Source organism: Thalassophryne amazonica, chromosome 8 (genome assembly GCF_902500255.1).
Source record: "Thalassophryne amazonica chromosome 8, fThaAma1.1, whole genome shotgun sequence".
In the NCBI taxonomy this organism is placed as follows: domain Eukaryota; kingdom Metazoa; phylum Chordata; class Actinopteri; order Batrachoidiformes; family Batrachoididae; genus Thalassophryne; species Thalassophryne amazonica.
The window spans coordinates 23,631,995-23,642,785 of NC_047110.1; positions in this window are offsets into that span (position 1 = coordinate 23,631,995).

Sequence of the window (10,791 nt, forward strand, 5' to 3'; positions counted from 1 at the left end):
ATGTGTCAAATATTCATTTGCACAACTATGGTCAATCTAACGTTTCCAGTCCACCTAACCTGATCATCCGCCCTACACTGAGAAGTGAAATGGTCAGGAAAGTCCACAAGTCACACATGGGAATAGTTAAGAGTAAGAAGCGAGTCCATGATGTACCATACTGGCTGGACATGGACAAAAAATAGAAGAAGTCGTAGCTCAGTGTGCTGTATGTAACACACACAAGAACAATAATCCTAAAGAGCCACTCATGTCCCATCCGGTGCCTGACAGAGTATGGGCGAAAGTAGGCGTCGATTTGTTCCATTTCAACGATGCAGAGTTTTTACTGTGTGTGGATTATTTTTCAAAGTTTCCAGAGCTCGTCAAACTGAGTGGATCCACAAGAAGACATGTCTTCACTGGACTCAAATCTATATTTGCAAGGTATGGCGTACCAGAGGAGTTATTCTCAGACAATGGCAGAGCACTAGTGGGCCAAGAGATGGTGGACTTCAGTGCTGGGTGGGGTTTCAAACACACCACCTCAAGTCCCACATTCGCGCAATCGAATGGGCAAGTTGAGAGGGCAGTTCAGACCATAAAGAACCTGCTGAGAAAAGCACAGGGCACTGATGGTGACCCCTACCTGGCTCTACTGGAGTACTGGAATACACCACTGAGTGGGGTTGGCTTCTCACCTGCTAGGCTGCTCATGGGAAGAAGGCTCATGTCAAAAATTACCTGTGACAAAGACGTTGTTGCTGCCAGGTCTCTATAAAAATGCCAAGCGCAAACACACAGAAATGACCAAGGAACCAGAACACGGACAAGAGGGTGAAAATGTGAGGATTTAGACAAGACAACAAGTTGAAGCCAGCCACTGTGATAAAGAAACACAACCAGCCGAGATCCTACAAAGTTAAAACCCCAAGTGGACAAAAGGACAGGAGGAATCGCAAACACCCGCTCAAAACCAGAGAGACTTCAGTTCCAGTGACACCACATCCGAGCACTTACATCATGTGGAACAAACACTCTGCCAAGTGCTGATCCTCTCAGCCACACTGTGCTACTCTACCAACACGTCCAAGAGTAGTGGCAGACTATACTGTATCCATGACGACCAGCTCTATGAAAACAAGGCCTGTCAAAGTGCTACAGCGTTATCGGGACTAATTAGGAAAAACAGGTTTCGTAATAATAATTGAGAGAGACTGTCTTGGACTGAGTCCAAGGTTTGGTTCATGTTTTGAAAAAAAAAAATTAAAGTGTTTTGATGTAAACGTTGTGAAGTGACGCCTGTTGTGCACTTTTGGTGATGCTTTCAGTTTAATTCAATTCAATTCCATTTCAACTTATTTAGTTTATATAGCAGCAAATTACAACAGAGCTGCCTCAAGTCGCTTCACCACCATGATTACTTACGATAAGATATGTGAAGGCGCATGAGATACCGAGGGATATCTGTGCACATTGTGTTGTTTCAAAAATTAAAATAAAGCACCACAGCCTACATGGAAGAAAGTAACTATGTTCAAAAATTGATACACTCTTTCTCTACTCACAGAGACTTTCATCTTGGGAGAGATGGCCACAGTGTCACAATTCCCATCTTGAAGTGAAAGTGGATGTCAAAGAAACACTGCTCGAGATGTCTTTTCAGTGTTTAATGAAATATACTGTTTATACAAATACACAATTATCTCCACAGTAAAACCATATAGAGAAAGATAGAGAGCAGGGATCAGTTAAGGTATCATAAGCACATATTTCAATCATTAATCAAACCATATAATATTGTATCATTTCAAAACCATCATAAATCAACTGAACACCCATCAAAGCACAGGCATACACATTTTCATTCATTTGACATCATGATAAAACCCTTAAACACATTACGGCACAAGTCTACACTCTATTCAACTTTATTCATTCCATACAATACCTAGTTCATTGGAACCGGCATGGTGTACATACTTCTAAACATTTGTTACTTTTTCAAAATGATGAACACAAAACCTTTTATTCAGTTTGGTAACTTTTAGCATTGTTAGCATGCAAAGCTAATTATGAGTAAAATATTATATATTTACATTTATTCTTTACACAGCGCATCTCCACAAACCAGAGAGGAGGCACATTTATCTCCATTGTGCGATCTGCAGGTTGAAACAGGTGAAATGCCATTTAGCTTTCATTAAAAGCAATTTCAGGCTAATTATTGGATAAACCTGATGGATCAAAAAGACACTTAACCGATTAAGGGCCCCTTCACACATAACACTAAGTTGAGCAAAAGAAGCAGAACTCGGCTGAAAAAGGGCGATAAAAACCAAATCTGTGAACTGTGAAAAATTCCAGCCGCTGTCGTGCAGGATACACAGTCGGACAGTCGTGAACAATCCCGCAGTGATGGTTTAGTGCACGAGCACGAAACACATTGAGAGGATGTGAGAGGCGTGATATACCACATCGCGTTCACACTCCAGCAGCAGCAGTCACATGCTGGACATATGTGCATAAATCAGCAAAAATGTGTAAGCACAAAATAATGAGAGAGCACAGAACATTATAAGAACAATGAATGTACTGTTTAAATATAAGACAATCATGTTACTGGTAATGAATCTGTTCTTACTGTAAAACACACACACACACACACACAAACCAATGTTTAATATTAATATTTAATTCCTGTAATAAAGAGCGGACAATACAAGAATTATCCTCCTCCTGTTCCGTTATGTACATGAAGGACGTACAACCCCAATTTCAATGAAGTTGGGATGTTGTGTAAAATGTAAATAAAAACAGAATACAATGATTTGCAAATCCTCTTCAATCTATATTCAATTGAATTCACCACAAAGACAAGATATTTAATGTTCAAACTGATAAAATTTATTAACTTTGCTCATTTTGAAATGGATGCCTGTAGCACATTTCAAAAAAGCTGGGACAGTGGTATGTTTACCGCTGTGTTACATTACCTTTCCTTCTAACAATACTCAATAAGCATTTGGGAACTGAGGACACTAATTGTTGAACCTTTGTAGGTGGAATTCTTTCCCATTCTTGCTTGATGTACGACTTCAGTTGTTCAACAGTCCGGGGTCTCTGTTGACGTATTTTGCGCTTCATAATGCGCCACACATTTTCAGTGGGAGACAGATCTGGACTGCAGGCAGGCCAGTCTAATACCCGCACTCTTTTACTACGAAGCCACGCTGTTGTAACAGGTGCAGAATGTGGCTTGGCATTGTCTTGCTGAAATACAAGGTCTGTTAGAAAAGTATTGTACCTTTTTATTTTTTTCAAAAACTATATGGATTTGATTCATATATTTTTACGTCAGCCAAGCTTGAACCTTCGTGCGCATGTGTGAGTTTTTCCACGCCTGTCGGTTGCGTCATTCACCTGTGGGCATGGCTCGCAGCACTCCGAGCCGCCATCGAGAGGCAGAAACCACCACATTTCTAAACGGATGGCTGTGTGGAGCCGGGACCGTCGTGTGCAATTTCTCTGGTTATCACAAGAGCTGGACATCAGTCATTTTCTGGCAGATTTCACTTTTAACAAGAGATTTTGTCATGGAAAGCCGCACGGAGGCTTCGCGCGTCACAACCGATTCGCTGATGAAGCGAGACAAAGGAACACCTCCGTTTCGGAGTGTTAGAGGACAAGTTGGGACATGCCTATCTCGGCTTTCAGTGCTTACCAGTCGAGTGAGTATAAGAGAAATTGTGGAGAGCTGGACATGTCCCAACTTGTCCTCTAACACTTCCTCTTTTGTCCAGAGGACACAACATCCATGGTTTCCAAAAACAATTTAAAATGTGGACTCATCAGACCACAGCACACTTTTCCACTTTGCGTCTGTCCATTTCAAATGAGCTCAGGGCCAGAGAAGGCGGCGGTATTTCTAGATGTTGTTGATGTATGGCTTTCATGTTGCATGGTATAGTTTTAACTTGCACTTGTAGATGTAGCGACGAACTGTGTTAAGTGACAATGGTTTTCTGAAGTGTTCCTGAGCTCACGCGGTAAGATCCTTTACACAATGATGTCAGTTTTTAATGCAGTGCCGCCTGAGAGATCAAAGGTCACGGGCATTCAATTTCAGTTTATTTTCATTTATATAGCGCCAAATCACAACATAGTTGCCTCAAGGCGCTTCACACAAGTAAGGTCTAACCTTACTAACCCCCAGAGCAGCAGTGGTAAGAAAAAAACCCCTCTGAGGAAGAAACCTCAAGCAGACCGGACTCAAAGGGGTGACCCTCTGCTTTGGCCATGCTACAAACATAAATTACGGAACAATTCACAAAACAAATGTACAGGAAATGCTTTTGGTGCACAGGACAGGAGGGTCTCCAGCGCAAATAATACACCCATCAATGGATGGAGCTGCACCATAACAGAGAGACAAAACAGTATCAGGCATCAGAAAGACAAGAAATACAGTATAATTTGTCAGCATTAAACAACAAGAAAAACAGGAAATACTAAGGTGATCTCCAGCCACCAGCACTAAGTTTCACTGAAAGACCCCGAATTTAGGTAAAGATGAGGCTGTGGCACGCTCCGTTTCCTAATAAAATGAATTAAAAGAGTAAAAAGCATAGAACTATACTATGCCAGTATGCTAGCCATACGAAAGGGAAAATAAGTGCATCTTAAGTCTGGACTTGAAAGTCTCCACAGAATCTGACTGTTTTATTGACACAGGGACATCATTCCACAGAACAGGGGCATGATAAGAGAAAGCTCTATGACCCGCAGACTTCTTATTCACCCTAGGGACACAAGTAGTCCTGCACCCTGAGAACGCAAAGCCCAGGCCGGTACGTAAGGTTTGATTAGGTCAGCTAGGTAGGGAGGTGCCAGTCCGTGAACAATTTTAGAGACGAGTAGCAGTAGCAGCAATCTTCTAAGGATTTTATGTGGATGAGATTACCAGCAGTTATTGGCAGGTATAACTGAGTATCATCAGCATAGCAGTGAAAGTTAATCCCAAAGTGCCACAATATGTGCCCAAGGGGTGTTATATAAAGGAAGAAAAGCAGGGGGCCTAAGACAGACCCCTGTGGAACCCCAAATTTCATGTCACTATGGTTAGAGGTAGTATTACTGTGCAAAACACAGTGAGAACGACTGGTCAAGTATGACGTCAACCATGCAAGGGAATTCCCAGTAATCCCAAAATGATTTTCCAGCCTATCAAGTAGAATATGATGATCCACGGTATCAAATGTAGCACTGAGATCTAACAGCATCAGAACCGTAGTGGTGTCTGAATCCATTGGAAGCAGAAGATCATTCACCACTTCAGTGAGAGCCGTCTCTGTGGAATATTTTCTAAAAGCAGGCTGCAGTGGCTCAAAAAGATTATTCTCAGTAAGATAGTCCATGAGCTGCCGTGACACCACTTTTTCCAGAAAATGATAGATTTGATATCAGCCGATAGTTTTTCAATACACTAGGGTCAAGAATAGGTTTCTTAAGTAATGGTTTAATCACTGCAGATTGGAAACATTGAGGAACAGATCCAGAAGTTAGAGAAAGATGAATAATTTCCAGCACAGTCAGCCCAAGAGTGGGCCACAGGTCCTTAAACAGTTTTGTTAGTATAAGATCAATTAAACAGGTTGTGCTTTTTGTTGATGTTACGAGTTTTGTCAGCATGCCTAGAGAAATACTCTCAAATTCTGAAAATCTAGGTAATGTCTCAGTAATGGCACCCACCTCAATCGTAGGGTGTAGTGGCTGGGTTAAGGCATGCTGGGATATGTTTAACCTAATGTCTTCTATTTTCTTCTCAAAGTAATCCAGGAAATCTTGTGCTGTAAAAGGAGAGCGAACTACAGGTGGTTGTCCATGAATAAGTGTTGCCACTGTGTCGAACAAGAACTTTGAGTTATGCTTGTTTGTGTTGCTCAAATCAGAGTAGTAGGTCCGCTTTGTAGCCAGTAGTGCATGTTTATAGTCTAAGATAGCATCACGCCACACAAGGTAGAATACGTCTAATTTTGAACTACGCCATATCCGTTCTAGACCTCTAGCCTTATGCTTGAGGTCACACAGGTAATCATTGAACCAAGATGACTGTGTTTTGGGGGGACGCGGTTTTAACGAAGATGGCGCAATCATGTCGAGGGTAGGTTTGAGCACTGAGTTTAAACTGTCTACAAGACTGTCTGTTGATTGGGTATTTGCCAGATGTGAACCTAAGACATCAGGCACTCTAGCTTTGAGTTCAGTCTTTGTTGAGGAGTTGATGCATCGCTGTTGTAATATATAAGGTTGTTGTTCCACTAAACACGGCAGCAAAACTGTAAACTTAATAAGTGAGTGATCAGAGTCCACTGATGTAAGAGGCATGATGTCAATATTTGTGACAGTAATACCACGTGCGAGAACCAAATCTTGGATATTTCCACTAATGCGCATCGAGTCCTGAATACATTGCCAAAATCCTAATGCATCCACAATTTCCATAAATGATTTGCAGAGGGGCTCAGAAGGCTTATTTATATGAATCTTAAAGTCACCAATGATCAGAAAGTTATCTGCACTAGCTGACAAGTTGGAGATGAACGAACCAAATTCATCTAAGAAGTCAGAATATGGGCCAGGAGGCCTATATACAGTGACAAAGTAATACAGCTGATTTTTGTTCTGCTGACCTTGGCAATGCGTAATATCCTATGCAGAGTGGAGAATCAGATGCTCAAACGAGTTATATTTGTGACCCCCAACAGCTAATAAGCTAAACCTAGATTTATAAATAAGAGCAACACCCCTGCCTTGCTTCGCATCATGAGGGACGTGACTAAATGTATATGCTGGTGGGCAGAACTCATTTAAGGGGAGGACAGCTGTAGGTTTAAGCCAGATTTCACATAACCCAATCATATCTCAGTGATGATCAATAATTAGATCATTAATCAACAATGATTTTGAGGACAGTTATCTTATGTTAATGAGACCCAGAGTAGGGACCTCAGTGGGGTTGACAGTTGGACTGTTTGGGTTTAGGGGTGGTTCCAGAGTAGCATATATAAGATGCCTAGAAGTCTGTTTAGGTTTGAGACATTCCACGCGAGTTGTAGGTAGCAGACATGAAATCTTTGATATTGCTGGAACAACCATTGGGCCATCCTCAGTTTCAACATCATCCATTCCAATGTAGTAATGGCTATTAGGTTTGCAAAGCATATCCCTCTATGATTTTTATTCATTGTTGGTTTTCGACCTTGCCGCTTATGTGTAGAAAGTTCTCCAGATTCTCTGAATCTTCTCATTATATTATGGACTGTAGATGATGGAATCCCTAAATTCCTTGCAACTGAACATTGAGAAACATTGTTCTTAAACTGTTGGACTATTTTATTATGCAACTGTTCACAAAGTGGTGATCTTTGTCCCATCTTTGATTGTGAACGGCTGAGCCTTTTAGGGATGCTCCGTTTATACCCAATCATGACACTCACCTGTTTCCAATTAACCTGTTCACCTGTGGAATGTTCCAAACAGATGTTCTTTGAGCATTCTTCAACTTTCCCTTCTTTTATTGCCCTTGTCCCAGCTTTTTTGAAACATGTTTCAAAATGAGCAAATATTCGCACAAAAACAAAAAAGTCTATCAGTTTGAACATTAAATATCTTGTCTTTGTGATGTATTCAAATGAATATACAGTAGTGTTCAGAATAATAGTAGTGCTATGTGACTAAAAACATTAATCCAGGTTTTGAGTATATTTCTTATTGTTACATGGGAAACAAGGTACCAGTAGATTCAGTAGATTCTCACAAATCCAACAAGACCAAGCATTCATGATATGCACACTCTTAAGGCTATGAAATTGGGCTATTAGTAAAAAAAAGTAGAAAAGGGGGTGTTCACAATAATAGTAGTGTGGCATTCAGTCAGTGAGTTCGTCAATTTTGTGGAACAAATAGGTGTGAATCAGGTGTCCCCTATTTAAGGATGAAGCCAGCACCTGTTGAACATGCTTTTCTCTTTGAAAGCCTGAGGAAAATGGGACGTTCAAGACATTGTTCAGAAGAACAGCATAGTTTGATTAAAAACTTGATTGGAGAGGGAAAAACTTATACGCAGGTGCAAAAAATTATACGCTGTTCATCTACAATGATCTCCAATGCTTTAAAATGGAAAAAACAACTAGAGACGTGTGGAAGAAAATGGAAAACAACCATCAAAATGGATAGAAGAATAATCATAATGGCAAAGGCTCACCCATTGATCAGCTCCAGGATGATCAAAGACAGTCTGGAATTACCTGTAAGTGCTGTGACAGTTACAAGACACCTGTGTGAAGCTAATTTATTTGCAAGAATCCCAGGAATATTTTGTGGACTGGTGAGAGTAAAACTGTTCTTTTTGGGTCCAAGGGCCACAGACAGTTTGTGAGACGACCCCCAAACTCTGAATTCAAGCCACAGTTCACAGTGAAGACAGTGAAGCATGGTGGTGCAAGCATCATGATATGGGCATGTTTCTCCTACTATGGTGTTGGGCCTATATATCGCATACCAGGTATCATGGATCAGTTTGGATATGTCAAAATACTTGAAGAGGTCATGTTTCCTTATGCTGAAGAGGACATGCCCTTGAAATGGGTGTTTCAACAAGACAATGACCCCAAGCACACTAGTAACTGAGCAAAATCATGGTTCCAAACCAACAAAATTAATGCCTCACAGATGTGAAGAAATCATGAAAAACTGTGGTTATACAACTAAATATTAGTTTAGTGATTCACAGGATTGCTAATAAAGCAGTTTGAACATAATAGTTTTGAGTTTGTAGCGTCAACAGCTATTATTGTGAACACCCCCTTTTCTACTTTTTTTTTTTTACTAATAGCCCAATTTCATAGCCTTAAGAGTGTGCATATCATGAATGCTTGGTCTTGTTGGATTTGTGAGAATCTACTGAATATACTGGTACCTTGTTTCCCATGTAACAATAAGAAATATACTCAAAACCTGGATTAATCATTTTAGTCACATAGCACTACTATTATTCTGAACACTACTGTAGGTTGAAGAGGATTTGCAAATCATTGTATTCTGTTTTTATTTACATTTCATACAATATCCCAGCTTCATTGGAACTGGGGTTGTAAATACACAATTAAGTTTCAATCTTACATTTCAGAACTTGCAATTTCTTCAAATATAAGAGAGAGAGAGAGAGCTTTGCAATGATGCTTTAAGTTTGAAATTGTGTAACTGATGTGGCCAACCAATCAGGATGCAACCAAACAGGATGCAGTTAGCCAATCAACAGAGGCTACATTTCTGTACAAAAAATATTTTGTTCTAGATCCCAGTGAGAATATGGCCAAATATATGGAAATTAATAAATTGTGAAGTTTCATGACTTTTTTTTTTTTTCAAATAAGTACTGCTCTGCTCTGCCCTGAAATGAAACAAAATCATTGTTACAAAGCATCTGGGAAGCATCTGTCAATCATTTTTCTAAAACCTTCTGTTCTGACTTTTAGAAAACATACACAGAACATCTTACTGCAACATTCTGAAACATTTTGTTACGATGTTTTGGAGAGTCTACACTTTAATGTTTTCAAAACATTTTCAAAAGGCATTGTGTTGAGAAACCTTTCTAATACAAAAGTAAAATATTCTAGATACGTTTTGTGTTTCTTGGGAAGACATAGACAACATTCTTTTGGCGATTAGAGATGTGGCAAGGAAAGGGGTTGAGATAACATTGATGTGTGTTCCGTATAAATATCCCAACAAATGAGAAAGTGGATAGATAGGTTTGCCAAAAAAGATGTTACAAAAGAAAACATCAGTATCAGTCTTTCCAAAGCAGAGGGAAAGTGTATTGTATGGAGGGACATTTACTTACAATCGCAAAAGTGCTGGGAGCTGGAGACTAAGGGCAGGCATTTATTTTCAGTAGCTAGTGGAGTGTCAGATTCAGTAAACAGTTGGTGGTAAAGAAAGGATGAAGTCACTATTGCTAGATTGAGAATTGGTCATACTTCCTTGAACAGTAGAGAAGCTTGAATCTTCGACTGGACTGGGTTGCTTGATGTGAGGACGTTTCGCTTCAAATCACAGAAGCTTCCTCAGCTAAAATTCTTGCTCTGGTAGTCTGACTTCTGTCTTGACTCTTGCAGAGAAGAATAAACCAGAAGCCAACAAAAGCTGGAGTTTGTTAACCTAACCAGACCCCTAAACTGCTTTGACCTGAGTACCACATTGTAAACAGGGGACAAAGCGTGTCTGAGACCCGCTCCGCGGTTAAGGCTGGGTTTCAACTGTTTTACAAAGAATGCTTCCTTGACACCTCTCTCAAACCATTTCTTCTCTCTGGCTAAGATTTTAACTTCCTTGTCCTCCAGCTTTTGTTGGCTTCTGGTTTATTCTTCACTACAAGAGTCAAGACAGAAGTCAGACTACCAGAGCAAGAATTTTAGCTGAGGAAGCTTCTGTGATTTGAAGCGAAATGTCCTCACGTCAAGCAACCCAGTCCAGTCGAAGATTCAAGCTTCTCTACTATGGAAACCACCTGGACAACTGAGAGCCTACACAGAAACATTCCTTGAACAGTACTCTCTTCCTCCTAGGAAAGCATCAGGATGGACTGTGTTTGGAATGTGCCCACCTTATTTTGAGAAGGACCATTTAGTCAGAAGGCCCACTGGTCAGAAAGTCCGGTGTCGCTGACCGAAGTGTCCCGCTGCCTTCACTGCGCATGCGTCATTTGGGACCACAGCAGCTCGTCTGAGTCTGACTCTCTACACC